This window comes from Peromyscus eremicus, chromosome 8a, assembly GCF_949786415.1.
Source record: "Peromyscus eremicus chromosome 8a, PerEre_H2_v1, whole genome shotgun sequence".
NCBI lineage: Eukaryota > Metazoa > Chordata > Mammalia > Rodentia > Cricetidae > Peromyscus > Peromyscus eremicus.
Genome location: NC_081423.1, coordinates 56,070,195 through 56,094,190, shown reverse-complemented (window position 1 = coordinate 56,094,190; position 23,996 = coordinate 56,070,195). Strand labels below are relative to the sequence as shown.

At 46.6% G+C, this 23,996-nt stretch overlaps 1 non-coding gene across 1 annotated transcript; it reads right to left on the bottom strand.

The window, feature by feature from the left end:
* Positions 1–5,179: 5,179 nt before the first annotated feature.
* On the bottom strand, positions 5,180–5,251 carry Trnaa-agc (transfer RNA alanine (anticodon AGC)). The gene has a single exon. It is a non-coding gene; the product is annotated as a tRNA-Ala (tRNA).
* Between the last annotated feature and the right edge of the window lie 18,745 nt (positions 5,252–23,996).

Here is a 23,996-nt window from a genome sequence, read left to right as displayed (position 1 = left end):
GTGAGATCCTGGAGAGGAAAGATGGTGTCTTCATCATCGTGTGTGTGTATGTGTGTGTGTGTGTGTGTGTGTGTATGTGTGTGTGTGTGTGTGTATGTGTGTGTGTGTGTGTGTGTGTGTGTGTGTTTCCCTTTTTCACCGGCCCCAGAGAATGAAGTTTTACTCCCTCAGATAGAAAAGTCAAGTTGGGTGATTAGTTTGCCGACTCTGTGGATTCCACCTCAGTCCCTGAGCTGCTGGAGTCTGTTCCTTATGGCAGCAATAGTCTCATGTAGCCCAGGCTGGCTCTGAACTTTCCATGTAGCCAAGAATGACATTAACTTTTAATTTTATTCTATGGGCCTTTTGAACCACATGCATGCAGTGCCCATGGAGGCCACATGGGAGCACTAGATCTTTTGGAACTGGAATTAGTCTAGTGTGAGCCACTATGTGGGTGCTGGACCTGGATCCTTTGGAAGAGCAGCCACTAAGCCACATCTAGCCCCTTACCTTAAAAAACAAAAACAAACAAACCAAAAAACCCATTTGTGTGTGTGTGTGTGTGTGTGTGTGTGTGTGTGTGTGTGTGTGCGCGCGCACACACTTGGGTATGGGTGCCCACAGAGACTAGAGAGAGCGTCTGAGCTAGAGCTGGAGTCACAGGTGGTTATGAGCCTCCAGACTTGATCAGGGAACCAAATTCAGGTTCTCTGTAAGAGCAACAAGTGTTCTTAAACACTGAGCCAAGTCTCCAACCTCTGACCTCTAACTTTTGATCCCCCTGTCTCTACCTCCAGCATGCTGGCATTCCAGCCATTTGCCACCCAATTTGGTTTTATGAGGGGTGGGCACTGAACTTTCTTTGTGCACTCCAGGAAAGCATCTACCAAATGAGTTGCATCCCTGGACCAACAGAAGGTATCTTAAGGTGATGCCAAGAAGGGACTGTTGAAGCCTGGAGATTCGGAGATGGGAGTTAAGATTGACGATGTTCCACTGAGCTAGGTGAATGGCGCAGTGGGAAGAGGGAGGCGAACAGAGAGAGTAATGGAGTGGCGAGATGGGAAGGAACTGGCTGAGGAGAGAAAGCCGGTTCTATCTAGGAAAGCAGGAGTTGAGGTGGACGGGGGCTAAAATGAGTGGTGGGAGGTGAAGGCTTTGGTTTGTGTTTCTTCCTCCTTGCCTCCTCCACACATACGAAGCTGGGGCAGGGAGTTAGGACGGTGGCGCACGCCTTTAATCCCAGCACTTGGGAGGCAGAGACAGGTGGATCTCTGTAATCCTGGTCTACAGAGCGAGATCCAGGACAGACACCCAAACTACACAGAGAAACCCTGTCTCGAAAAATCAAAGGAAAGAGAGAGAGAGAGAGAGAGAGAGAGAGAGAGAGAGAGAGAGAGAGAGCAGGGAGACAGTGGAGGGGCTTCCAGGGATGACAACTTGCTGACTGATGGGAAGGCAGACCTCCTAGGGGAGGGAGGGGGGTTTCTGGGCATTGCCTTGCTTTGTGGGACGACTGAACAGAAAGTTCCCTGCAAGCCCAGTCTGTTCTTGTCTTTGCTTCCATCTAGCTGTGTGGGTGCAGGTGTGAAATGGAGGGTTGGGGCAGGGCTTCGGCAGAGCAGCCCAAGGAGAAGTGTGGGAGAGGCCCTGTGGGTGACAACAGAGAAGGCCCATGAATCGGCAAGGGTCCTGATGGCTAGGGGACACGAAGTGGACTCAGGAGGTTCCAGGTTCCCATGGACTGAAGTGGAAGACTAACAGGAGTGCCATGGAGCAGGGGGAAGGAGGAGGGGAACTTTGCTTTATGAGGGAGTGTGGTCCAAGTCATGAGTCTAAAGGTGGTCCTGATGTGGGTAACTCTCATGGAAGTGCCAGGGAAAAATGCTTGATTACAAGAGGACCCAGAGGTCCAGATGGTGGAAAGGTCAACCTTGTGGCTGATGATGTCACCTGAATAGTGACAGAAGCAGGGAACACAGAAAGAGACTGAGTTAATATCCAAGCCTTGGGAGAATTAGGGTGACTAGGAGGCCCACAGAGGTCATGACAGGGAAGCCGAGGAGTAGGATAGCATGGCTGAGTCTGTTGTCTTAACTTCATAGAAGCCAGAGGTGTATCTTCAATCTAATTTTAAAAATTCTTGCCGGCCAGTAGTGGCGCACGCCTTTAATCCCAGCACTCAGGAGGCAGAGCCAGGCAGATCTCTGTGAGTTCGAGGCCAACCTGGTCTACAGAGTGAGATCCAGGACAGGCACCAAAGCTACACAGAGAAACTCTGTCTTGAAAAACAAAAACAAACAAACAAACAAAAATCTTTGAAAATCTCATGTATTTTTATTGATCATATCCACCCCTTACTCCTTGCCTCCAATTCTCCTGAACTGCCTCCCAATGCCATGTCATCGTCTCCATCGTTGTCCTCTTTTTCTTCCTCTTCTCCTTCTTCCTCCTCCTCCTCCCCTTCTCCTCCTCCTCCTCCTCCCCTTCTCCTCCTCCTCCTCCTCCTCCTTCTTCTTTTTGGTTTTTCAAAACATTGTTACTTGGGCTGGAGAGATGGCTCAGCGGTTAAGAACACTGGCTGTTCTTCCAGAGGTCCTGAGTTCGATTCCCAGCAACCACATGGTGGCTCACAACCATCTGTAATGAGATCTGGTGCCCTCTTCTGGCCTGCAGGGATAAATGCAGACATTACACTGTATATATAATAAATAAATAAATCTTTTAAAAAAAACAAAAAACAAAAAACAAAAAACATTGTTACTCTATGTAACTCTGGTCGGCCTTGAACTCAGAGATCTGCCTGCCTCTGCATCCTGAATGCTCCACTTAAAGGTATATACCACTATACCCAGCTTATTTATTTTTGAGACAGGGTCTCACCATGTAGTTTTGAGTTATATTGCCACCCATAATTATGAGTTTCTGCTTTTTTTTTTTGCGTTTTAGCTGTCAACCGCATTTTTTATTTATTTATTTATTTATTTATTTATTTATTTATTTATTTATTCTTTTTCTTCTTATTTTATTTTATTTATTTATTTTTTTTCTGCCAAATGCTGTTTATTGAAGGAGGGAGGAGGTCTTAAATACAGGCTTACAGCACAATGGGAGAACCCCAGAGGGCAGAAGTTCGCTAGGGATGTTTTACAATCTTTCATCTAAGCTGTTAACGCCCATTATGCAGGATACACAGACAAGGAACTTCCCTTAAGCATTCAGGAGGGTGGAACCTGGCAGGGAATTAGCATAGGGAGGATATCAAGATCAAGGTCAGCAAGCAAGGCAACAGTTACCCAAATGGGGGCCAGGGCCCTACAGGTCCCCCTTTTACTAGAAAATGAGCTTCTGACTTAGGTTGCGTGGGACATCAGCAGGTCACCTTACCCGTCATGGAGACGCCCGCCCAGGCCACATAGTCTCACTATGTAGTGTTGAGTTATATTGCCACCCATAATTATGAGTTTCTGCTTTTTTTTTATTTTTTTTATTACGTATACAGCATGTAGGACTGCAGGCCAGAAGAGGGCACCAGATCTCATTACAGATGGTTGTGGTTGCTGGGAATTGAAATCAGGACCTCTGGAAGAGCAGCCAGTGCTCTTAACTTCTGAGCCATCTCTCCAGCCCCAGTTTCTGCTTTTTTTTAAATTTAGGTTTTAAAGCTTTTTTTATGTGTAAGTGTTTTTTCTACAAGTATGTATGTGTACCATATGCATACCTGGTGCCTATAGAAGTTAAAAGAGGGCATTGGATGTACTGGAACTGGAGTTATGGATGGTGGTGAGCTATGGTGATATTTTATTTGTACTGAAATGTGATTTTATTTGTATGTTAATAAATAAAGTTGCCTGTGTTGGAACCCAAAGTTTAGGGTCTCAAGTGGGCACCCCAAGAACCCAGACTCCAGTCCAGTTGATGCAACAGCACGAGGATTTATTAAGCTTCTATATAGAAGGGCTCCTCTGCTCCCAAGAGCAAGAGTCACATCTTACTGCAGCCCCATAAGGGCTTTTAAAGGAAAAACCCATAAATCCCACAAGATTACAATTCCCATACAATTTCATGTCCTGATCACAGGGTGATCACAGAGTGGGTACAGTCACGTCCACATGCACATTCTTCCTGAAACCTCAAGGGGGGTATCAGGGCGGGAGTGGAGTTTACACAAAGGTCACAGTGGTCCTTCCTGGAACACTTGCAACTATCCCAGTCACAGTTGAGCACATCTCTTAACAGAAATCTTTTTACATTGTTATATTGTTACAGGGGTGATTGAGTAGTGGCTGAGTCAGGTTGCCCTTGGAACTAGATTTTTAGTTTCTCATTTCCTGGTGCTTGAAGTTTCTCTCTTCCTGAGGCTTGGGGGTGTAAGCCTGAAGGGCTAGGATCTTTAAGCTTGGGGGTCAGAGCTAGTAGCAAGCCATAGCAGAAGCTGGGCGATGGTGGTGCACGCCTTTAATTCCAGCACTTGGGAGGCAGAGCTAGGCAGATCTTTGTGTGTTCTAGGATACAGCCAGCATGGAGACACACGCCTTTAATCTCAATACCAACCATAGAAGACCTGGAGGTCTGTACAGACAGGAAGTGACGAGGAGGTCATGTGGTTGGGTTTACAACCAATGAGAAGGCAGAACAGAAAGTCAATAAAAGGACAGACAGACAGGAAGTAGGCCTCTTTCTGAGGGGAAGGACGACAGCGGGAGTGAAGGGTAAGAAGGCGGTTTTAAGTCTCAGCTTTGAGCTACTGCTCTGACCTCTTGGGCTTTTAACTCTGCACTTGGCTCTGTTTCTTATTTAATAAGACTGTTCATCTACAGTGAGCCACCGTGTGGGTGCTGGAAACCGAACCTGAGGCCTCTGCAAGGGCTACAAATACTCTTAATTGCTGTCTCTCTAGCTATCAGGAAAGAATGTTAGATTTTGTCATTTTTTTTCTCCTTTCTTTTCTTTTTGAGATAGGGTCTCTCTATGATGTAGTAACTCTGGCTGTCCTGGAACTCACTATGTAGACCAGGCTGGCCTTGAACTCAGAGATCCTCCTGTCTCTGCCTCCTGAGTGCTGGGATTAAGGCCATGCACCACCATGCCAGGTGTTGTTGTTGTTGTTGAAAGAAAAACAAGGAAAGAAAAAGTCCTAATCCTTTGTGCCTGGTTTAGGTTCTGTGAACACTTAGGGACACATTTTTTTTTTTTTTTTGATCTGAGGATCGAACCCAGGGCCTTGTGCTTGCTAGGCAAACGCTCTACCACTGAGCTAAATCCCCAACCCCAAAGGGAAAGGTTTTGTTTTGTTTTTTTATTTTTTCCGGAGCTGAGGACAGAACCCAGGGCCTTGTGCTTTACTAGGCAAGTGCTCTACCACTGAGCTAAACCCCCAACCCCCAAAGGACACATTTTTTCAAGCCTTTCTCAACTGTATCCACTACAGGAACACAGTCAGGCCCACAGCTGGGGAGACAACACGGCCATCACTCTTATTTTCACAATTAATGGTTCACTCTTGGTCTCAAGGGGTCCAGCATCTTGAGACCACTCTGAATTTACTAAGAAACTTTCTCACATTTTACCACTCCTAGAATAGTGCGTGGCTGCCGTAGCTGTGAATGACCACAGGGTGTCGCTCGCTATTGAAACTGGAATTAACCTGTCCACAGACTCGCTGGTGAGAGAGCCTGTCTGAAGTCATGCACTCAGCGAGGAGGGTCCCCGCATGAGATGCTCAGTGTTCAGCAGCTGCTTCTGATGTACACTTACTTTCTGCCATCTTGGTGTTCACTAGCTTCAGGAGCTCTGATTAGGACAACATCTGCTTTCTGCCACCTCAGATTTCTTCCTTGGGAATCCACACCACAATATTATTATTATATTCTTTCCTTCCTTCCTTCCTTCCTTCCTTCCTTCCTTCCTTCCTTCCTTCCTTCCTTCCTTCCTTCCTTTCTTTTTTGATTTGTTTATTTGTTTGAGACAGGGTCTCACTATGTAGCTTTGGCTAGCCTGGAACTCGATATGTAGACCAGGCTGGCCTCTGCCTCCCAAGTACTGGAGTTAAAGGCATATGCCACCATTCTTGGCCCATGGAGATGATTTAGAAGGTTGGGATCACACTTCCTTCTCCTGGGAATGCTGCTGTTCCTTCCTCGTTGTAGGCATGTGACCCTCTCTGGCATCCTTAGGCTCCACCTGAGGAAGATATTTCCTCACCCGACAGACATATATTCATTCCGAGTTTCTGCCCCCTTCTTGTCTCTGGAAGCCCATGCTACTCTTGAACTCACACTGTAGCTGAGGCTGGCCTTGAACTCCTGATCTTTCAGCTATGGCCTCCTAAGTGATGGAATGATAGACATGTACCATCTCATCTGGTATACATATATGTATCTGTAAATCCTTCCAGAGATTTTACTTTTATTTTTTGTTATTAATTAAAATCATTTACTATTATTATATACACGCACATGATACGCATGCACACGAACGCCATGGAGCGCACATGGAGGCCAGTAGGATGAGTTTACGAGTCAGTTCTCTTCTCCCACACTCACATGGGATCCAGGGATTGAACTCAGGTTGTCAGGCTTACATGGCAAGTGATTCTACCCACTGAGCCACCTCACTGCCCCTTTAAAAAAAAACAAAAACATGCATTGTATTTTGCCTGCGTGTCTGTCTGGGTGCCGTATGTGCAGTATCTGAAGAGACCAGAGGAGGCCAGCAATCCCTCTGGGACTGGAGCTACAGACAGACGGTTGAAAGTTGCTGTGTGTGAGCTGACGTCAGAACCTGTGTCCTCTGGAAGAGCAAACCAGTGCTTTCAGCCACTGAACCACCTCTCCAGGCCCCCATTTTTATTTTTAATTGTGTGTGTGTGTGTGTGTGTGTGTGTGTGTGTGTGTGTGTGTGTGTGTGTGAGTTTGTGCATGTGAGTGCAGTGCCCTAGAGACCAGAAGTGGGTCTGGGATCTCCTGGGGCTGGAGTTACCAGGCAGTGTGAGTCTCCTGATGGAGGTGCTGGGGACCGAACTCTGCTCCTGTGCGAAAGCAGCAAGAGCTTCTTAACTGTTGAGTTGAGCATCTCTCCAGTCCCTCAGCTTCCTTTTTTTTTTGAGACAGGGTGTCATGTAACCCAGTCTTGAGCTTGCTATGTGTCTGTGAATGACCTTGAACTTCTGATCTTCCTACCTCTCACTCTCCAGTGTTGAGATCATAGGTATGTGTCACCACATCTGGTTTATCCAATAATCATTTTTTTCCTTATGGACAGAGGTGGTCTCCTGTGGTGTCCACCTGCTTCTCTTGCAGCGGAGGCATAGGCATATGACTCTATCCTGCTCCATAGGCGCTGAGGGAGAGAGCCATTGGAGGATTTTCCAATAAAGATCCTGGACATCTTTTTTTCCCCTGATGAATACACACAGACATGTGTCAGGAGAGTCTGTTCCTTTCTTTCCTGTTAGATGAAAGCCTTAGGATGTGACTTTGTAACCAGCTTCAAACTAGCTTCAATTCTTGCTATTCTTGTTACTGGGTCCCAGCCACAGTGGGTTAGGATAGGTCTTTGTGTCTAAAGGAACACAGTGGAATATGTCTGGAATTCTAGCCGCTCTGGTCTTTGTGGGACACTACCCCGAGGAAGACAGCCTCCACACTATGAGGACATCCAAGTAGTCCTGTGCAGGGCCCACTTTCCAGTCATGTGACTGAACAGCCTCTAGCCCCGTGGGGCCTTTGGGCCTTCTGATGCCCTGCAGCCCTCCCTGCAGACACGCCCCCACCCACAGCCACCATCTAGCCGACTCCCGATGCCCTCCCTGCTGAACCACAGAGAGAACACAAGACTGCTGGAGCCTAAAGCTGTACGTTTGTCAGGGGTTTGTTGTAGCACAGTGGATATGTACCCGGAGGCTTGTGAGTAAGACTTCCCAGAGCAGCCTGCTGTGGCAGTATACACTTTTAGTTCCAGCACTCGGGAGGCAGAGACAGGCAGGTCTCTAAGTTTGAAGCTAGCCTGGTCTCCATAGCAAGTTCCAAGCTAGCCAAGGCTACATAGTGAGAGCCTCTCTCTCTCAAAAACAAACAAAGGATTTCCGAGGGAAAAGATGAGGACACTGGAGCCTGATGACTTTGTGTGTGTCGTGGGCTAATGGACCATAAGAGGTGCCGACTCTTCTACCCGTCATTGCACAGCTGCTGATCCATCTGCTGTTCCTTTAGTCCGAGCTTCCTTACTTCCCAAAGAAGACTCCCTGGGGGTTTCTGAAAAGTGTTTGCCTGGTGCTTTTCTGTCACCTTTTATTCTGTGAGGCTGGAATAAAAAGCCAGGTGTGGTAGCACATGCCTTTCATTCCAGCACTCAGGAGGCAGAGGCCAGAGGATCTCTGTAAGTTCAAGACCAGCCTGATCTACATAGTGAGTTCTGGATCAGTTAGAGCTACACAGAGAGACCCTGTCTAAATTTGTAAAAAATTAAATTTGTTATTATTATTGTTATTATTATTATATGTATATGTGCTATTAGTGTGTGTGTGTGAGTGTGGGTGCATATATGCCATGATGAACATGTGGAGGCCAGAGGACAACTTTGGGGAGTTGGTTCTCTCCTTCCACCGTGGGACTCAGGATCGGAATTAGGTTATCACACTCTGCCTTGGGTAAGTGCTTTCCCTCATGAATCATCTTGCTGGCTCTCTCTCTCTCTCTCTCTTTCTATCTCTTCTCTCTCTTCTTGTTTTTCTTTATTTACATTCACTTATTTGTGTGTGTGTGTGTGTGTGTGTGTGTGTGTGTGTGTGTGTGTGTGTGTAGTGCACATGTGCCACAGCCCATATGTGTAAGAGAACAGCTTGTGGGACTCAGTTCTCTCATTCCACCATGTGGGTCCCAGGAATCAAACTGAGAATGTCAGCAAGCACACCCCCACCCACCCTTTTTTGAGACAGAGTTTCTTCCTGTAGCCCTGGCTGTCCTGGAACTTGCTTTGTAGACCAGGCTGGTCTCAAACTCAAGAGATCCATCTGCCTCTGCCTCCCAGGTACTGGGATTGAAGGCGTGCACCACTACCACCACCCAACTTTTTCTTTTCTTTTTTTAAGAAGTTAAATTAAAAATGTGATGGGATTCAGGACAGCCAGGGCCACATAAAGAAACCTTGTCTTGCTGGGTGGTGGTGGTGGTGGTGGTGGTGGTGGTGGTGGTGGTGGTGGCGGCGGCGGCGGCGGCGGCGGCGGCGGCGGCGGCGGCGCACGCCTTTAATCCCAGCACTCGGGAGGCAGAGCCAGGCCAGGCGGATCTCTGTGAGTTCGAGGCCAGCCTGGGCTACCAAGTGAGTTCCAGGAAAAGGCGCAAAGCTACACAGAGAAACCCTGTCTCGAAAAACCAAAAAAAAAAAAAAAAAAAGAAACCTTGTCTTGAAAAACAAAAACAAACAAAAAAATGTGATGAGATACATGCAGACTCACACACATTCACATGCATTTAAAAAAACTTTTAAAAATCATGGTAAAATATACAAAGCATAATTTTGTTGTTATTTCCTTCTTGAGATAGGGTACTAATGTCGCCCAAGCTGACCTCAAATTCGTCATGTAACTAAGGATGATCTTGAACTCCTGATCTTCCTGCCTCCACTTCCCAAGTGGTGGGATTACAGGTCTATACACCAAGCCTGGTCCTATGACATAAAATTTACAATTTATTTCCACCCACTCCTCATCCCACTCCTGTGCTGAGACTTGAACCTAGAGCTTAACTGCATGCTGGAGAAGTAATCTATTCCCTTGCCTACTTTGAATTTTTTGGGGTGGGATGGGGCAGGATCTCACTTTGTAGCTCTGGTTAGCTTGGAACTCTCTGTGTAGACCAGACTGACTTCATAGTCACAGAGATCTGCCTATTTCTGCAAGTGCTGGAGTGCTGGGATTAAAGACGTGTCCCACCACACCTTTTTTTTTTTTTTTTTTTTTAGATTTGTTGTGCAGACAGGCTGGTTTCAAACTCCTGGGGCCCAGGGATCCTCTTACTGCAGCCTTCTAAGTGGCTGGAACTGGAGTTCCCACCACATTCAGCTCCCTCAGGCTTTCAAGTACACAGTCAGGGTTGCGCAATAGTCAACACTGTTGTCTCTGGGCCCTTCTCGCTTTCTGAAACTGAAACTCCGATCCGCGTTAAACAGTAACTCCCACATCCCCCAGCAGTTTAGTCTCTGATAACCTTTGTTTTGCTTTCAATCTCTGAATTTGCCTGTCTAGATACAGCATGTAGTGACCTCATGTAAGGGCCATCTGTGGCTGTGATGGGCTTTTGTTACTTAACATGGTGTCTGTAAGGTTCATCTTATGGGATGGTGGGTGGCACATATCTGTAGTCCTACTGTGAGATGGGGGATGGAGAGAGGAGAATCACCTGGAAGCCAGCATGGAGTCGTAGGTGCAACAGCACAACAAGGGAGACTTAACCTCAGCAAGGTGGGGCCTGAGAACCTAGGCTGAAAGTTGTTGTCCCTTCCCCCGCCCCATGATAAATAAATGCATTTAAAAATGTTTTCTGTTAATGGCCGTGTGAATATTTTTCTGTTCTCTGGAAAGCAGGAGTTCCTGGTCTTAGCTCCTGTGCAGAATGCTATACCTTGTTTCCTCTCCTCACCGGAAGTCACCAGTGGAGTAGATCTTGCTGGCCCCTTGTGGGAGGTGCTATGGGATGTCTGTCCTCTGGGAATCTCAGATGCACAAAGACCAAGACACTGAGTGGACTTTCCAGGGCCAAACCATCCCTCCACCAGCATGCCCCCAGGGCTCAAACAGGGAGGCTGAGGCCCTAGAGGGCAAACATTCCATTGTCCCTTCACAGTGTTAGAACCCAGGCTTTGCTCCAAATCCAAGGGTTCTGTCCTGTCCTCCTGTCTGTGTGTGTGTGTGTGTGTGTGTGTGTGTGTGTGTGTGTGTGTGTGTGTTTACTCTTCCGGGGATTTCCAAGATGCCTGTAGGCAAAGCCTCTTCATCTCAGACCTCATTAGGAGGCAAATCCCTGAGAGCTTGGGTTGGGAGAGCTGGTGCTGGGAGGCCAGGGTGTAAGACCATAGGTCGTTGTGTAAGGCCGTTCTCCTGGCCCACAGCCAGCCTCTCTGATTTGACGAAGTCCTGGGACTTTGGCCTCATGAGGCCACTTTAGTGCCTCACTACAGAGGGTCAGGTTGGCCTGGTAAAGGTGAGGGCTGAAGAGAATGAGCGCGCCGGGGCCTGCTCTGTTCTGATTCTCGGCAGGCGATGCCGCTGCGTAGCTTGCACAAGTGTGTGAGTGTAGGCAGGCGCTTGTGTGCCTTGTACTCCTCTGTTCACACTAATGATGGAGCTCAGCCTGTGGCCTGTTACGGCTTGGCACTGACATCAGGGCCTGAGACCAAAGTATGTGTAAAATGTGGGGAAACCCCATTTTGCTTAACAAAAACACAGTACTTTCTCCACTCCAGGCAGTCAATTTGGTGTCCCCCAGGGAACAGGGACAGTCAGGCTGCACAGTCTAATCAGTGATGGGTGTCCACCAGTGATTAGCCATCAACTCCAACGTGGGCAACCCAGGAGACCCCTCCCTCCCTTCCTGTTTTCTTTTGCTTGTTGGGACAGAGTCTCCCAGAGCAGCCCAGGCTGGCCTTGAATGCACAACAACGATCCTCCTGCCTCAGCCTCCCCAGTGCTGGGATTATAAGCATGAACCTGCATATCCTGCTGTAAGGCACTGTTTTTTGTTTTTTTTGTTTTGTTTTGTTTTTTGTTTTTTGTTTTTGTTTTTTATAAAGGGATGTTTCTTTTGTTTTGAGACAAGGTCTCATCTAACGTAGGCTAACTGTGAGCTCCCTGTGTAGTCAAAGGTGACACTGAATTCTTTTTTTTATTTTCTTTTGGTTTTTCAAGACAGGGTTTCCCTTGGAACTTGCTCTGTAGACTGACCTCAAACACAGAGATCTCTCTGCCTCTGTCTCCCAAATGCTGGGATTAAACCAACGCCCAGGGACACTGAATTCTTGATCCTCTGGCCTTAACCTCTCAAGTGCTGGACCACAGGCATGAGCCACCATGCCTGACTGAGACTGTGTTTCATCTTCCTTCCTGCCTCCCTCTCTCCCTCCCTCCTCCCTCCCTTCCTTCCTGCCTCCTCCCTCCCTGCCTCCCTCCATCTTTCCTTCACTCCTTTCGTTCACTCCTTCCTTCTCTCTCTCTCTCTCAGAGTCAGGGTCTCACTACGTAGCTCTGAACTCAAAGAAATCAGCCTGGCTCTGCCTCCCAAGTGCTAGGATTAAAGGTACGTGTGCCAATACTCCTGGCTTCCATGCGGCCCTGGATGGCTTGGAACTCAGTAAGTAGACAAGGACTACACAAACATCTGCCTGCTTCTGCCTCCCAAGTGCTGAGATGGAAGGTATGCTCCATCCACTCCCACTTTTAAAATATTTTAAAATTTATTTTTACTTATGTGTATGTGTGTGTGTGCCTAGTTGCATGTGTGTGCACCATGTTCATGAGGTGTCCAAGGGAGCCAGAAGAGGGCATACAATCCCCTGGAATTAGAGTTATAATCTGTTTCTAGCTGCCTGCTGTGGATGCCGGGAACTTAACTCAGGTCTTCTGCAAGAACAGCAAGTGCTCTTAACCAGTGACCCATTTCTCCAGCTCCTTCTTTAAATTGAAAAACGCTGTTATTGTATATTTGATGTGTATCTACATGGATGTGAAAGTGCCACAGCATGCGTGTGGAGATCAGAGGACAACTTAGTGAAGTGGATTCTGTCCTTCCACCTTTACATGGGTTCTGGTGACGGAACTCAGGTCATCACCTTGCTTGGGTAGCAAGTACTTTTACTGTTGAACCATGTCAAAGGCCTATGAGATTCTGTTTTCTAAGAGAAGAAAAAGTTAGTGACGTAAGTTCTAAACAGGCTTTAAACATTATCTTATATAAGCCACAAAAGCCCCATGGTATACATCCTGTGTTATCTCCACTTTACACGAGGAAATACTCACAGAGATTAGCGATTTGCCCGAAATCACAGGGCCAAAGCCGTGAGACTAACTCTGGGCACAGCATCTCAGGATGTCTACATGGGCTCCAGTTGCGGGCTCTGATTTTGAACTTCTCTGAATTCCACCCTGACCACGTGGGTATGTGGTTGAGTGGCAGAGGCCAAGAGCCCGTCACCATCACAGTCATCGCCACCATAGCCGAGGACCCAGCGCTCTTCAGTGCTTCCTGGGGGTCAGGCTCTGCGCCGGAAATGGTCTTTGTGTTTATCATGGGACATCTTCGCAATGAACCTCAAAAGTACATCTGATTTTCTCTGTCACACAGGAGGCTCAGAGAGGCCACACCTAGGAAGTGGCAAAAATTGGAAATTGAAGACAGGCCTGCTGCAGTGGAAAGCTCACTCTCTTGTAAATCCAGTTTGCCTTTCGATGCTGGGGGTTGAACCCAGTGCCTCCCGTCCTAAGCTTACGCTTGGCCACTGAGCTGGATCCCCAGATTTGCTTTATCTTGTTTTTGGTTTTTTGAGACGGGGTTTCTCCGAGTAGTCCTGGCAGTCCTGGAATTCACTCTGTAGACCAGGCTGGCCTTGAACTCACAGAGATCCACTTGCCTCTGCCTCCTGAGTACAGATGCAAAAAAAAAAAAAAAAAAAAAAGGAAAGAAAAAAAGAGAGAAAGAAATGGAAAGGAAAGGACATGACTACTCCTAGGTATGGTAGCGGAGAAAGTTTATTGCAGATATGTGGGAGAACATAGTCAGAGGCAGGGAGCTCTGGGAGAGTGCAGAGTGGACATGACCAGACTGAGCTGGGCCATGTGGGAGAGGGAAGGGAAGGGAGAGGAGAGAGAGGAGAACCAGGTGCAGCAGCCTAGAGGCTAAAGGTCCAAAAAGGAAGGGACAAGTAACTAAAATGTCTGGACTCCATAGGGAAGAGCCTCTGGGGGAAGAGCAGCTTCCCTATATATCCTCCAGCTTCCCTTCTCCTGGGCTGGAGAGTTAAGGGGTACAGGGTGACACACCCTGTAACAGGTGGGGACTGAGGGATGCTGGGAGAACCTGGCAGCCAGGTTCAGCTTTGATATGTTAAATAGGCGCCTCAGCCATTTGTCCCGGGTTTGAAACTTAGCAGCTGAGATTATTATTATTGTATTATTTTGAGACAGGCTAGCTTCAAACTCTTTTTAAAATTATTTTTAATTTTTATTACTTTTTTAGATATTTAAAACCCTGAAAATCTCCTCCTTATTTTATGTGTATGAGTGTTTTGCTCACACGTACGTGTGTGCACCACGTATGTCTGTGCTTCTGTGTGGATATTGACAAGCGAACTCAAGTTTTCTGGAAGAGCAGCGGTCTGTGTTAACTGTTGAGCCATTTCTTCAGTCCCCCCAAACTTTATTTTTTTTAATTGCCTCCAACTACAATTTTAAAGGTTTAGGAAAACTTTTTACCATACCCAGAGTGTTAATAAACACATATAGAAGAGCAAACTCATTTTAAGAACATTAAAAGGGAAAAGCTACTATCCATAGACATTTACCTAGCTTCTAGGAGATGATGCCATCCTCAAGTAACTGTATCGAGGTTATCAAAGCTGTCTCCATCACCCAAATATATAGCTTCATCCCTCCACGTAGGCCCAAAGAAGACAAACTAGATATTCCAACAAAGGAGAAAGTGTTTTCAACTAATACACGCCCTGATTGGACTCCCAAAATTGGGATAGTAGTGAGTTCCTGTCTGTCTGTCTGTCTGTCTACCTATCTATCATTATTATTGTTATTGTTCATTTGTTTGTTTTTGTTTTTGTTTGAGACAGGGTTTCTCTGTGTAACAGTTCTGGCTGTCCTGGAACTCGCTTTGTAGATCAGGCTGGCCTTGAACTCACAGAGATCTGCCTGCCTCTACCTCCCGAGTGCTGGGATTAAAGGCATGTTCTACCATGCCCAGGAAGATTGATCTTTCTTCTTCTTCTTCTTTTTTTTTTTTTTTTTTTTTTTTTTTTTAAAAAAGATTTATTTATTTATTTATTATGTTTACAGTGTTCTGCCTGCATGTATTCCTGGGCACCATGTGGTTGCTGGGAATTGAACTCAGGACCTCCGGAAGAACAGTCAGTGCTCTTAACCTCTGAACCATCTCTCCAGCCCCCAAGATTGATCTTTCAATGAGCATGTCCCGTGGAAGAAAATGTGTCCTGATTCTACGAGGAGTAAGAGGGTAAATGAACTCAAGTCAGGCAGGGTTCTACTTACAGAGGAGTAGGTCCCTCTATACAACTCAAAAAACTTGGGCAGCATCTCATCCACACTAGGTATTTTTTTCAAAAATTTTATTTCATGTGTGTGATTTTGTCTGCATATGTCTCTGTACCATGTGAGTTTAATACATACAGAGGCCAGAAGAGGGCATCAGAGCCCCTGGAACTGGAGTTACAGATGGTTGGGAGTCACCATGTGGGTGCTGAGAACTGAACTTGGGTCCTCTGAAAGAGCAGCCAGATCTTAACCCCGGAGTCATTTCTCCAGCCCCCACATTAGGCTTTCTACTTTTGACATGGAGCCAGAATTCAGAACAGTCTACAAACAAAATTTTATTAGCACAAATCAGTACATAAAGCCAGGTGTGGTGGTGCACACTTTTAATCCCAGCACTGACAGGCAGAGGCAGGTGGATTGCTGTGAGTTCGAGGTCAGCCTGGTCTACATAGCAAGTTACAGGATAGCCAGAGCTACATAGTGAGACTGTCTCAAAAAGCAAAAACATAAATATTGTACAGAATTCTCAAGGGACTAATAAAACATATAAAAATGTTAATTCAATGGAATATTTTAATTAAAAAAATGAGGTCTCATTGTGTTCCCAGACTAGAGTGTGGTGGCTACTCATGGGTGTCCCTACTACTGCTCGGCACGATTGTCTCTAATCCCAAGAGGTTCCATGTCGATGCCCAACTTAGTGTGGATACCTGATTATTGGCGTGCACTACAGCTCCAGGCTCCTGGGCTCAAGAAACCCTCTGCCTCTGGAGTAGCTGGGATCATGGGCCTGGACCACCACATCTGGTTTGCTTTAACATTTTCAATAGAGGTGAGCCAGGCATTGTTGCTCATGCTTGTAATCTCAGTACTCAGAAGGCAAAGGCCAGTTGTGAGTTCAAGGCCAGCCTTGGCTACATAATGAGTCCCTGTGTCAAACAAACAAACAAACAAACAAACAAACAACAAATCCTTCCCTCTCCCCCAAAACTGAACAAACAACTCCAAGAATTGTGGTGAAATTTGTATAACATAAAATCTTTTTTTTTATTAAATTTTATTTTTGTGTGTGTGTGTTTGTTTTTCCGAGACAGGGTTTCTCTCTGTAGCTTTGGAGCCTGTCCTGGAACTCACTCTGTAGCCCAGGCTGGCCTCAAACTCACAGAGATCCTCCTGCCTCTGCCTCCTGAGTGCTAGGATTAAAGGCGTGCGCTGCTGCCGCCGCCGCCGCCGCCGCCGCCGCCACCACCACCACCACCACCACCGCCCGGCAAAATTTATTTTACATACCAACCACAGTTTCCCCTCCCTCTTCTCCTCCCATTCCCTCCCCCCATCTCACTTCTACCCACCCCCCCATTCACTCCTCCTCCGTCTCCATTCAGAAAGGGTAAGGCCTCCCATGGGAGTCAACATCCCATGGCATATCAAGTTGAGGCAGGACCAAGCTCCTTCCAGCTGCATCAAGGCTGAGCAAGGCATCCCACCATAGAGAACAGGTTCCAAAAAGCCAGCTCATGTGCCAGGGACAGGTCCTGGTCCCATTGCTAGGGGCCCCACAAACAGATCAAGCTACACAGCTGTCACCCACATGTAGAGGGTCTAGGTTGGTCCCGTGCAGGCTTCCTAGCTGTCAGTCTAGAGTCCGTGAGCTCAGCTGTCTCTATGGGTTTTCCTGTCATGATCTTGACTCCCTTGCTTATATAGTCCCTCCTCCCTCTCGTCAACTGGACTCCTGGAGCTTGGCCCAGTGCTTGGTTGTGGATCTCTGCATCTGCTTCCATTAGTTACTAGATGAAGATTCTTTGATGACAACTAGGGTAGTCACCAATCTGATTACAGGAGAAGCCTAATTCAGGCACCCCCTCCACTATTGCTAGGAGTCTTAGCTGGGGTCGTCCTTGTGGATTCCTGGGAGTTTCCCTGGCACCAGATTTCGCCCTAACCCCGTAATGTCTCCTTCCATCAAGATATCTCTTTCATTGCTCTCCCTCTTTGTCCTTCCCCCAACTCAACCATCCCAATCCCTCATGTTCCCGTCCTTCATCCCTTCCTCTCTATCCCCACCCCCCATACCCCCCAGTTTACCCAGGAGATCTCATCTATTTCCCCTTCCCAGGGCAATCCATGCATCCCCTTTAGGCTCCTTCTTGTTACCTAGTTTCTCTGGGGCTGTGGATTGCAGCCTGGTTATCCTTTGCTTTACATCTAACAGAGGGCTGATCTCCAAAATACATAAAGAACTTGAGAAGCTAGACATCAAAATATCAAATGATCCAATTAAAAAATGGGATACAGATGTAAACAGAGAATTCTCAACAGAAGAATCTCAAATGGCCGAGATACACTTAAAGAATTGTTCAACATCCTTAGCTATCAGGGAAATGCAAATCAAAAGGACTCTGAGATACCATCACACACCTGTCAGAATGGTTAAGATCAAAAACACTGATGACAGCCTATGTTGGAGAGGATGTGGCGTAAGGGGAACACTCCTCCACTGTTGGTGGGAGTGCAAACTTGTACAGCCACTTTTAGAAATCAGTATGGTGGTTTCTCAGAAAACTGGGGATCAATCTATCTCAAAACTCAGCAATACCACTCTTGGGCATATACCCAAAGGATGCTCAATCATACCACAAGGACATTTGCTCAGCTATGTTCATAGCAGCCTTATTCGTAATAACCGGAACCTGGAAACAACCTAGATGCCCCTCAACTGAAGAATGGATGAAGAAAATGTGGTACATTTACACGATGGAGTATTACTCAGTGATTAAAAAAAAAAACATGAAATTTGCAGGCAAATGGATGGAACTAGAAAACAATCATCCTGTGTGAGGTAACCCAGACCCAGAAAGACAAACATAGTACATACTCACTTGTAAGTGGATATTAGATAAATCTTAAATTAGATAAAATAAATAAGATAAAATCTTAAGTGTGATGGTTCACACCTGTAGTCTCAGCTACTTGGGAGGCTGAGGCAGCAGGATTGTCTGACCCCAAGAGTTCAGGGCTAGCTTTGTCAAGTAAGACTATGTATGTATGTACACACACACACACACACACACACACACACACACACACACATATCTATCTATCTATCTATCATCTATACATAGTCCATATATGTGTATACATGTGTGTGTGGGGGCTGGGCATGTAACCCAGTGAGAGCCATGCCTAGTATATGTAAGGTCCTGGGTTCTATTCCCAGAACCAGAAAAAACTGCAAATATTTTTTTAAAGCACACAATTCAGTGGCATTTAATACTTCACAGTGTTGTGCCACTGTCACTTACAGCTACCTCCAAAACATTTTCGTCACCCTCAAAAGAGGCTTTGCATTCATTAAGCATTCTCCCCTCCTCTCACCTCCCGGCTGTCTCTATGGACTTGCCTGTTGAAGGTGTTTCCTAGGAACAGAGTCATACGTGGTGTGGCCTTTCGTGATTGGCTTCTCAGCAAGGTTTTTGAGGATCATCTGTGATGAGCTGTACCCAGCCTCTTTATGGCTGCATAAGATTTCATTGTTTGTGCATACTACAGATTGCCTGTTTCTCAGATGTTTAGCATTTAAATTGTTTCCACCTATTATTTTAGTGGTACTATTGCAGTGTTGGGGATCGAACCTATGGCCTCTTGCATGTTAGACAAGCACTCTACCACTGAGATATTGCACCAGCCTTCTTTTCTTTTTTCTTCTGTCTCTCTGTCCTCCTTCCCTCCCTCCCTCCCTTCATTCCTTCTTTCCATACTGGGCATTGAATTCAGAGCCATGCATACACTAATACTATTACTCCATCCCTAGCTGCATTCTTACCTCTAGTTTCGCTTCATACTAGTTTTCACTTTTATTTATGTACATATGTGTGCTGCTGGGAACCTGGATGTACAGAAATTTCTTTGAATCCCTGCTTTTAAGTCTTCGGGGCATGTACACGGAGGGGGCACCGCTGTATCCCACGGCAATTCTAGGCTCAACCTTCTGGGGACCACTAAGCGCGTTCCCATCTGTGGCTGCATCTCCGAGGTGGCCAGTTGTTCAGCATCCTGGCCCACACTTGTCATTTCCTCTCTCTTTATTGCAGTGGTTCAGTGGGTGTGGAGTGGTATCTCCTTGTGGTTTGGCCTTACATTTCCCTAAACGATGTTGAACATCCTTTCACGAGCTTGTTGGTCATTTGTGTATCTTTAGAGAAGTGTTTACTCAAGGTCTTTGTCCATTTTTAAACAGGAGTGTCGTTCTTATGACTAAACATTTACTTAGAAATAATTTCTAACATTCAGGAAAGCTGTAGTATAATACAGGGAAGTCCATATAACCTTTGCCTTAGGTTCATCTGTTACTAACATTTTGCCTCATTTGCTTTATTTAAATTTTTTATTTTACATATCTGTATTTTATTTTTGGTGTGTGTGTGTGTGTGTGTGTGTGTGTGTGTGTGTGTGTGTGTGTGTGTGAAGAGGAAACTTTTGGGAGTCAGTTCTCTGCTTTCATCTTGTTGTTCCCAGGAACTGGACTCAGGTAGTCAGCCTCGGTGGCAATTGCCCCTAACCACTGAACCATCTTCCTGCACCTCATCCCCTGTCCCTGTTTGTTTACTTACTTACTCTAGGATCTATTAATGTTTTCCAACACCGCTGGGAAGAAAGTCATAGACACTACAGTCTGTAGATACTTCAGGTCAAGGACACTTGTTTCCATAGCTACACAATGCTCTAAAACTGAGTACATTTGACAGACAGGAAATTTCTTCCTGATCTACTTTCTGTACTCTAATTTATCCAGTCACCCAACTCTGCACATTTCCTCTTCAGTACAGAAGCTGGCTTAAGGTCCTGGATTGAACATAATTGTCAGATTTCCTTCCTTCCTCCCTCCCTCCCTCCGTTCCTCCCTCCCCTCTTTCCTTCCATCCCCCCCCCCCATCTTTCCAGGGTCTCTCTGGGTAGCCTTGGCTGTCCTGGAACTTGCTCTGCAGATTAGACTGGCCTTGAACTCAGAGATCCTCCTGCCTCTGCCTCCCGAGTTCTGGGGTTAAAGGCGTGCGCCACCACACTCAGTCTTCCTTCATCCCTTTCGATCTGAAATAGTCCCCTCTGTTGTTTTTAGTCTCTTCTGACTTCCACCTCCTCTCTCTCTCTCTCTCTCTCTCTCTCTCTCTCTCTCTCTCTCTCTCTCTCTCTCACTATGTGTGTGTGTGTGTGTGTGTGTGTGTGTGTGTGTGTGTGTATGTGTGTGTTTATGCGTGTATTTTTTATTTTTTTGAGACAGGGTCACAGGCTACCCAGGCTGCTCTTCAGTTGTTACATAGCCAAGGACAGTTTTAAGCTGCTGATCCTCCTGCTTCCACTTCCAGAGTGCTGGGATTACAGGTGTGCCCCATTATGCTCAATTTAGGCAGTGCTGGGTATAGAACCTAGGACTTCATGCCTGTTAGCCAAACATTTGACCAGCTGAGCCCCCTGTCCATCCCCTGGTTTTTGTTTGGTGGAGACAGGGTCTCACTCGGTAGCCCAGGTTGAACTCACACTCACAGTGCTTGTGCTGCCTTAGCGTCTTTAGAGCTGTGATAATAGGTATGAGCTACCACACCCCGCTGGTGCGTTACCCCCCAGGAATGTTCATTTTTACTCCTAATGCTTATTTATTATTATTATTTTTGGGTTTTTCAAGACAGAGTTTCTCTGTGTAGCCCTGGCTGTCCTGAAACTCGCTCTGTAGACCAGGCTGGCCTTGAACTCACAAAGCTCCTCCTGCATCTGCCTCCCCAGTGCTAGGATTAAAGGCACATGTACCATCACTGCCCGGCTATTATTTTAATTAATTAATTACTTACTTTTTGGGGGGGGGGTTTGAGACAGGGTTTCTCTATGTAGCTTTGCACCTTTCCTGGAACTCGCTTTGGAGACCAGGCTGGCCTCGAACTCACAGAGATCCGCCTGCCTCTGCCTCTCGAGTGCTGGGATTAAAGGCGTGCGCCACCACCGCCCGGCCAATTAATTACTTTTTTTAAAAAAAGATTTATTTATTTATTATGTATACAGCATGTATGACTGCAGGCCAGAAGAGGGCACCAGATCTCACTACAGATGGTTGTGAGCCACCATGTGGTTGCTGGGAATTGAACTCAGGACCTTTGGAAGAGCAGTCAGTGCTCTTAACCTCTGAGCCATCTCTCCAGCCCTAATTAATTATTTTTAAGACAAGGTCTCTCTACATAGGCCTGGCTATCCTGAAATTCTTTATGTAGACCAGGCTAGTCTTGAACTCACAGAGATCCAACTGCCTCTGCCTCCCCAGTGCTGGGATTACAGGCATGCACCACCACCGCCCGGCCGACTTTGACTTTTTTTATGTGTATGCTGGAGGTTGAACCTAGGTCCTCAGGCTTGCTATGCATCTACTCTACCACTGAGCTATACTGCCAGCAACTGACACTTTGGTATAATACATTCCCTTAAAAAATAGTGTTTCTAAACTGGTTGTGGTATGCACACTTGCTATCCCAGCATTTGGGAAACTAAGGCTGGAGAACTGCTGTGAATTTGAGGCCGGCCCTCACTACATACAGAGACTTTCTTTTAGATTTATTTATTCTATTTAATGCGTATGAGGGTTTTGCTCACATGTATGTCTGTGCACCATGTGTGTGCTTGGTGCCTACAGAGGTCAGAAGAGGATGTCTGATCTCATGGAGCTGGAGTTAAATGGATAGTTGTGAGCCTCCATGTGGGTGCTGGGAATTGAACCCAGGTCCTTTACAAGAACAAGTACTCTTAACCACTGAGCCATATTTCCAGCCTGAGACTGCTCTAAAAAACAAAACAAAGCCCCCATTCCACAAAGAGAGCTTTTTAGTTTGAGTTTGTCTAATGTTTCCTTATTACCAAATTCAGGCTGTGCAGACTGGAGAGATGGCTCCTCAGGTTTGTGTTTGCGGTGTGAGCCCGGCCACCTGAGTTCCATCCCTGGATCCCAAGATGGAAAAACATCCCAGTGGTGTTCACAAGCCTCCCTACACACACACACACACACACACACACACACACACACACACACACACATTTTTTTTAGCAGGGCATGGTGGCACACACCTTTAATTCAAGTACTCAAGAGGCAGAGACGCACAGATCTCTGTTATGTATGTCTAGCTGAAACCCTGCACTGTGACTTGTGCTGGACTTCTCACCTGGAGACACCCCATGTCATCTGTCCATAAGAGGCTGTTTTCACACCTGAGGCAAGATGTCTGATCCCTTTGTTATGCACTTTTTTTTTTTTTTTTCCTGAGACCGGGTCTTACTATGTAGACTCAACTGGTTTGGAGCTCTCTCTGTCTGCCTGCCTCTGTTTCCCACGTGCTGGGATTAAATGCCTGGGCCATTATGCCTGGCTGTTGTATACTTTAAAGTTATTGTGTGTGCGTGTTTGGGTGTGCTTGATGTATGTGGAGACACGTGTACCATGGCACATGTGTGGAGACCAGAGGACAACTTTGTGGAGTTTGTTCTCTCTCTCCATCTTCACCTGAGTTTGGGATTGAACTCAGGTTGTCAGGCTTGCACAGCAAATGCCTTTACCTGCCTAGCAACCTCACTGGCCCCATAGAGTTCTTTTTTGTTAATGGCCTTTTGTTTCGAGACAGGTTCTCATGTAGCCTGGGCTGGCCTTAAACTCACCATATGGCTGGGGATGGCCTTGAACTCCTGATAGTCTTGGCTTTACCTCCCAAGTACTGGGATTACAGGTGTGGGCCACCACTGATGGCTTTGGGTATTTGGTCTAGTTACTTTTTTTCACCCTTGCTTCTGGTGATCAATCTGTGGAGACACACTGTAGGCTCACGCTGTTACCCCGTCCCTCTCTAAACATCTCCCTAGACTTATTTCCTCTTGATGAAAAAAAGTATTGATTACATTTATTTATTTATTTTGTGCATGTATGCGTGTGAAAGAGAATGTGTGTGTGTGTATGTGTGTGTGTGTGTGTGTGTGTGTGTGTGAGAGAAAGAGAGAGAGAGAGAGAGAGAGAGAGAGAGAGAGAGAGAGAGAGAGAGCTCCTGTACCTGCCCATGAACTTGAACTTGTGTGCCTCAGTGCAGTTATGTGTGAAGGTCAGAGGACAACTTTGTGGAGTTCTCCCCTTCCACCACGTGGGCTCTGAGGATCAAACATGTCAGCAGGCTTGGTAGCTTTCACAGGCTGCGACCTTGTGCCAGCCCCGTTGAGCAGTTTTACATAAGCTGTCTATGTCTCCAGCTCCTTCTGTTATTTTGCTCTGTTCTTCTGGGCGGTTTTTCTCACCACCTCATCTTGTGGTCTCCTGGATAACCCCACCCACCTGTATCTGACCTGGCTCATGGCCCTGCTCACTGTCCATCCCTTGCTTGCACAGGCAGTCCAGTTTGTAGTGAGCAGGGCTTGGGGACACTCCTTTCATTTTCTCTTCCAGAAGCTTCCCTTCCTCACTGCAGCTGCTGCAGCCATAGCCTAGATGGAGGGACCACAGAGCTCTCCAGTCACTGGTGCAGCAAGGCTAGGAGGCTGAGAGTGATGAAATCCCACCCGCATGGCTGCAGTGTGCTCAGCAGGGCCCTGTGATAAGATGTCTAACAGTTACAGGGCCGCTGTTTTGAGGTTGGGAGGCTGGGAGCCCACAGGAAGTGACTTGGTGCCGAGCAAGCTTTGCTCAGCACCCGTCCTGACACAGAGGCAGCAGCTGGCACTGCTGGAA